The 6,745-nt window shown below is 35.4% G+C and overlaps 1 long non-coding RNA gene across 1 annotated transcript in view; it reads left to right on the top strand.

The window, feature by feature from the left end:
• Positions 1-6,193, top strand: part of LOC103598801 — a 9,181-nt gene extending 2,988 nt beyond the window's left edge. Inside the window, exons 2-4 of the long non-coding RNA XR_551231.1 lie at positions 2,653-2,799; positions 4,807-4,984; positions 5,652-6,193. This is a non-coding gene — a long non-coding RNA (uncharacterized LOC103598801). The remainder of the gene's footprint in view (positions 1-2,652; positions 2,800-4,806; positions 4,985-5,651) is intronic.
• The last annotated feature ends 552 nt before the right edge of the window (positions 6,194-6,745 follow it).

Raw genomic sequence — 6,745 nt, 5'->3', positions numbered from 1 at the left:
TTGGATCCTAAGAAAATGGTTAAATTTTTATCTTACATATATTAGGATCTTGCCAATACCTGAAGTATGTTTTCACATTTAAAACTTAGAAACTTTGTACCTTTCCCTCCCCTACAAAAATAAACTTCAGTCTCCTTGAAATCTTTATATTCATAGCCTGCTATTTGAATCTAATGTCCATCATCAGCCAAACAGGCAGTCTGCCGCCTCCTAGGTGTAACATGGACTTCCAGTGCAGGCCTTATCCCTCTCCAGGCTGCATCCCAGCCACCCCTTTATCTCTGCTTTTCCAGGATTGGGCTCTCCTTCCAGACCATCTCTTCTCCTCTGTAGCCCTCCAAAACCAAGCAGGTATGGGTCAGAAGTGATTTCTGTGCGCTCATGGCATTTCTTTTGTCTCATTCTTCTTTGCCTTTTGTCATGATAATGGGTGTATGTTTCTTACATACAGTAGTTGTCAGAAAATGTTGGCTGAATTGAAGTATGAGGCACAATACATGGTTTTTACATGTAGGTCTTATCTCTGACTAGACAGTAGGCCCCACGGGGGTCAATCATCATGTCTTTTTATGTAGAGTCTATTTGTTGATTGACTATTGATAGAGTTTGGTTGTGTTGTTCCCTCCAAAACTCATGTGGAAATTTGATCTCCAATGTGGCAGTGTTGGGAACTGATTGAGTCATCTACTGAAAACTTGAAACATTTTGCTGACAATTCAGATCACTAATTATAAAATGCTACTGACCTCTAAGGTCATTAATGTTATTTTAGTCCATTTATAATGTACTAAAGAGATTAAATTTAATGAGTGAGTTCTTGCTCTATTAGTTCCTGGGAGAGCTCGTTGCTTAAAAAGACCCTGGAACCTTCTCTCTCTCTCTTGCTTCCTCTCGCCATGTGATCTGCTTGTACCTGCTAGCTGCCTGCCACTTTCCACCATGAGTAGAAGCAGTCTGAGGCCCATGCCAGATGCAGCTGTCCCAGAATTGTAAGCCTAATAAACCTCTCTTCTTTATAAATTACCCAGTCTCAGGTAATTCTGTTATAGCAACACAAAACAGACTAAAACAACTGTTCTACTGAAAACTTGAAACATTTTGCTGACAATTCAGATCACTAATTATAAAATGCTACTGACCTCTAAGGTCATTAATGTTATTTTAGTCCATTTATAATGTACTAAAGAGATTAAAGAGACTGGAATTTATGCCTCTTGCTCAGTTTTGTTTATCCACAATTCTTAAATTATTATAATGCGAGTACTAAAAAGTAAAGTTTCATAGAAACTGTTAGATTGATATTACACAAAGGTAATAATGGGCTGGCCCGTGGCTCACTCGGGAGAGGGTGGTGCTGATAACACTAAGGCCACGGGTTCGGATCCCATATGGGGACGGCCGGTTAGCTCACTGGCTGAGCGTGGTGCTGACAACACCAAGTCAAGGGTTAAGATCCCCTTACCAGTCATCTTTTAAAAAAAAATAAAAATAAATTTTAAAAAGGTAATAATCACACATGTTAAATTTTTACTCTCAACAAATCAGGAGAAAAATATATCTGCTTTTTTTAGGTTGAACTCAATAGCTGTGAAGAAACTCAAGCATTAGCGATGCAAGTTATACTCTCACTAATTCAGTGCAACCAACAATACCAGAGTTAGAAAACTGTCATGGACTTTCCGTGATTCATCAGGTGTCGATCAAACGAAAATGCATCGTTGGCTATTACATTTTGAAAGTATGACCTCAAAAAATTTATTCTCACAGTTTCATATGCAGTGATACTCGTCTCTTCATCAAAGTCTTCCAGTGATAGTTTTGTTTTTCAGTTATTCCTGAAGTAAGTGAAGGAAACTCATTAGGGTATATTTACTCAAACTAAGGTACCCTTCTGGCTCTTTTCATCATTAAATGATTACATTTTTCTTTTCTTTAAAGCGTTTTAGAAAAGTAAGAAAAAAAATAAACTCATAGAATTTTAGATCTGGATGGACCACAGATGCCTGCCGGGCTGGCCCCTCATTCTGTAGATGGATGAAATTGTTTGCTTCAGCTTCCACAGTGATGGGAGAGAACCCAGTTCTCCAGATACCTAGAGACACACCATTCCATTAGGCAATGCTGCGATAGAGTTAGTTTCAAAGTCAAAGATGTCCATGATAGTTTTTATTATGATCCCGCTATCATCATATATTTAAACTTTTTTCTAGCTGTCAGCATTTGGTAACGTTGTGAAAGTATTTGTCCCTGAGGATAGGGATACTAAGGCAAAAGATGGTTCCTCTACCCCTGCCCCCCACACCTACCTCTTTAAACTATCAAGATCCATACATGTGTGGCATGAATCCTTACTATTCTGAAAAGGTTTTAAAGGCTAACAACAGTTTATTTGAAAAAATAAAAATAGAATGTAGTTTGTTTTACTCCATGTTTAAAAGTGAATAATCACAAATATTTGAAAGGTTGGGGTTTTCTATTTATTTAAATTGCTTTACAAAACAAACTAAAGATGCTTTGTGAAATGTTGAATTATTTACCTGTTTTCCTTTGAATTTAATGTTATGACTGCTAAGATTGAAAGCTTAATGTTTCTGTTAAACTTTCTGATTAATCAATGTTAATGCATGGTATATTAATGCTAATTTTCCATAGACCCTTGAAGTTTGCTGCAGTGAAGATATTATCCATATCAGTGAGAATGGAGAGTTTAAGTTGGATATAGAGTCCAGTGCTATAATCCAAGATGTGAAACTGTTAGAGGAGCTGTTGCTTGACTGGAAGATATGGAATAAAGCAGAGGCATGTAATATGTACTTTTTCCTCTTATTGTGGTAAAGTTCACATAAGATAAAATTTACTATCATAACCATTTTTAAGTGGCATCAAGTACATTCAGTGTTGTGCAGGCCCTCACCACCATCCATCTCCATAACAATTTTCATCTTGTAAAACCAAACCTCTGTACTCATTAAACAACTCCCCACTCCTCCCTCTCCACAGCCCCTGGCAACCACCATTCTCTCTCTGACTGTATGATTTTGACTACTCTAAGTTCCTCATATAAGTGGAATCATATAGGATTTGTCTTCTTGTGATTAGCATATTTCACTTAGCATAATGTCCTCAAGGTTCATCCCTGTTGTAGCATATGTCAGAATTTTCTTCCCTCTTAGACTGAGTAATATTCTGTTGTATGGATACACCACATTTTGCTTAGCCATTCATCCTTCAAGGGACACTTAGGTAGCTTCCACATTTTAGCTGCTGTAAATAGAGACATGTACTTTTAAATATTGATCTAATTCTTCTGAAAAAAAGAATGACTTTACTACAATGTTATGTTAGTTATAAATGAAAATCTGTAGATATTTCCAATTGAAAGTTTTGAATAGCCACCAGTAATGCTGAGCTGGAAGGTCAAGATCAGAACTTGGGCTGGCTGAGAACACTGTACTCAGGCAAGAGCATATGGGCTCCTTTGGATCAGTTGGGAGCTTATATTTCCCATAACCTCTGAAAGGGGAGCCTGTTAAGAGTCTGGAGAGTCAGGTCCAGGAGAGGGAAATAGACATACTTCTGAATGGGGGACGATGCTGGCCAGGAGGCGGAGCTGGGATTGTTGTGTATAGGGCAAGGCCTCATCATAAGCATAAAGTAAGCAACATAGATAGATGTTAGGTCTGGGCACTGAATCTCAACACCTAGAATGGAGAAGCTGGCCTTCACAAGGACCCAGCCAGGAAATGAGTGCAGGGCTATTTCCTTTCTGCCCTAGTTGTAAACATTCTTAATGGTAATAGGCTCACACAGTCTTCTTAGTTATGGTGTAGACTGTCCCCCTCCCGAGTGTGGCAGGGTTCTAGTAGGTATTGGTGATTTTTGAAAAAAATAGATTGTCTAGAAGTAGAATATAACAACATTATCATCAAACATAATTATTTAAAATGCAATTCAGAATATATACCTTTAGAATTTTTAAAAGTATTATTTGCAAGTTTGGCAATAGTCTCCAAAAATTTACCATTATCAATAACAAGTTGTGAAGCTAAAAAAAGTTTTCTTATCTGTAATTATAAAATAAATTTAGCGCAAACATACTAGAGGAAAGAAAATTATTTTTCTGTTCCTATAGAAAATTATATAACAAAACTATTGTTATATGAAGAGGCTATCAAAAAGTGTGTAGCTACAAAGCATAAGAGGAAGGTATTAAAAAGCAGCTAACGAAACTATTGCTATTTTTCTATATTTTGTGGTATTTATGGTATTTGTCAATTTTTTAAACTTTGTAATTTGTTGTGATTCCTATTCTCATTTTGAATATTCACTTTTAAACCTAAAATAACCATAGAGATAGATAGGTAGATAGATAAAAATATGTGTAATATTGCAGGGAGAGAAAGCAAATAAATGCAGGGAGAGAAAGCAAATAAATGCAGGGATAGCATATGTAAACAAATTAGATCAAAGGCAGTATAAATATATAATAAAGAATGTGCTCAGTTACAGATTGGAAAATCTAACCTAATTATATGAGGGACAGTTAGCTTATTTAGTATTTCGAAAGGACAAGCAAATTTGGAGTTGTCTGTTAAAAAAAACATTTTTTTTAAATTCAGAAGTAATAAAACATTTTTGGATTTGAAATATTTTCTTATCTAATTAATTGTTTTTGAACCGAGTTTGACTTTTGTTGGTGGTGGGGGTGATTTGTTTTCATTGGCACTATTTTTCAAATCTGTTTGAATCAAGTTTTCCTACTTAGGCCGCCCTGCCTCCCAGTTTTCATATGTCTTTTTCTTTTAGGGCATCTTAGCTCCATCTGTGAAGAGAGAGGCCTTGGTGAGAGTAGTATGATTAATTCCATCAATTCCTTGGCCTTTTCATTGTTTATTACTGTCCAATAATGGCAGGAGAAATACTAAGACCTGCAGCCCAAGGTTCTTGTTAACTGTTTTGTTGAAAGGTCAATTAAGGTAATAAGGTAAGGTGACAATTATCTTTCAGTATTAGTTATCTATGTAAGTTCTTTATCTCTAGTATTGTGGATGATTTAAGGTTGATTCAATACGGGAGAGTATTTTAAAGCACCTTTAAAGGATGCCAACTACTCTTTGAAGATGCAGTTTGTAATCGTGCAGAGAATTTTGTTATTTGGACTGAAAAGTTAATTAATCCAAAAGCAGAATATTCACATTGTGACTTTTCAGTTTAGTACTATTTGTTCTAAAATTATTTCATTAAATGTTGTATGTGCCAATTAGCATTGAAATTTATACATTTTTGATAACACTCTTTGAACATAAATTATTTGAAAATAATTATATTGGTCATATGTAGGCTTCTCCGATTTGAATAATTCTCTCAAGGTCATTCATGTTTTGAAAATACATATCATTTAACATCACAGAAAAGGTAATATGCTAAAGCACTGAATACAGCATTGCATTCAACATAGGTATTTAGAAATGACCTGTTGACAACAAAAAATAATAGAGGATAAATCTTATGATTTGTTTTTTTCAGACAAATTTAATCTTTGACACTAAATAGATACACAGTGTTAAATTGTTATACTGTGTGTGTTCTAAAAAGCATGCATCATGTTTTTCAGTAACTGTGTGCTAATTGGAGTGTGTTTATTTTCTCAGCAAGGTGTCTGGGAAACCCTGCTCGTGTCTTTGAAAGTCCTCATCCGAGCAGATCACCACCAGCAAGTGTTTAACATTAAGCACTTATTGAAAGCTCAAGTGGTTCATCACTTTCTACTGACTTGTCAGGTTTTGCAGTACTTTTCATGTTACTTTACTTTTAGAGATTTTTTTGTAGTTGTTTCTGATTAATAACTCTGTACTATGGATATCAGATTTTTGTGGAACTTTCAATGGGATTTTTTTCCTCCTTTTCATCCTCTGTTCTCCTGGTTGTCTTCTTTCAAGAAATAGGAGTTTTTCAGCTCCTGCCTCTCACACCTTAATCTTTACACTGTCATTGTTCCTAATTCAGTTACAAAACAACTACTACTGAATTTCTGAGACGTTTCTTTATGTTGGGATATAGTAATAATTTTGTGGTCTCTTGAACATAAACAATAGTTGATGAATTTTAACTTGTTCCATGTCCCTTAAATAACACCTTACAAATATGTATTATTTTAATAAATATGACTTTGCTGAAGGTCTATTTTATATGATAGAATTAGCATCTTGAAAATATTTCCAAAATACTATGTTAAAAAATGGCACTAAATTTACCTGTTATATTGTGGTGCATGTGCTGTGGCCTGGCTTCTAGTTAAATTTTTTTCTCTGCCTTTATAGATGTCCTTTAATCTGCTTGGTTGGTATATTGACTATTTTCCAAGTCGGTTTTTTTTTTTCTTTTTTTTTTTTTAATGTATTGAGGCATCTAGTAGAACTTTGTCAAGTTAGATAAGTGTACACATTCCATGGGATCAGTAATGATTTATGTTTTTAGCACCTTTGCTTCAGTGGCACTAGGGGTTTCTCATTGTATTTGGGCTAAAATCCATAGTCTATGACAACATCCATAGGAAGGCTTTTATGATCTGGCTGCCCTCCCGCCTCATCTTATACCACTCGGCCCTCCCGGCTTTCTTTCCCTTCCTAAACAAGTGAGGCTTTTTCCCACCTCAGGTACATGATGTTCTTTTTGCCTTAAAAGTTATTGATCTCATTCTTTCCTGGCCAACTCCTGCTTATTCTTCATGCACAACTTAAAACTT

This window comes from Galeopterus variegatus, unplaced genomic scaffold (assembly GCF_000696425.1).
Source record: "Galeopterus variegatus unplaced genomic scaffold, G_variegatus-3.0.2 Scaffold2746, whole genome shotgun sequence".
NCBI lineage: Eukaryota > Metazoa > Chordata > Mammalia > Dermoptera > Cynocephalidae > Galeopterus > Galeopterus variegatus.
Note: the sequence above shows the minus strand (reverse complement) of the source record. Positions and strands in the feature narration are given on the sequence as shown.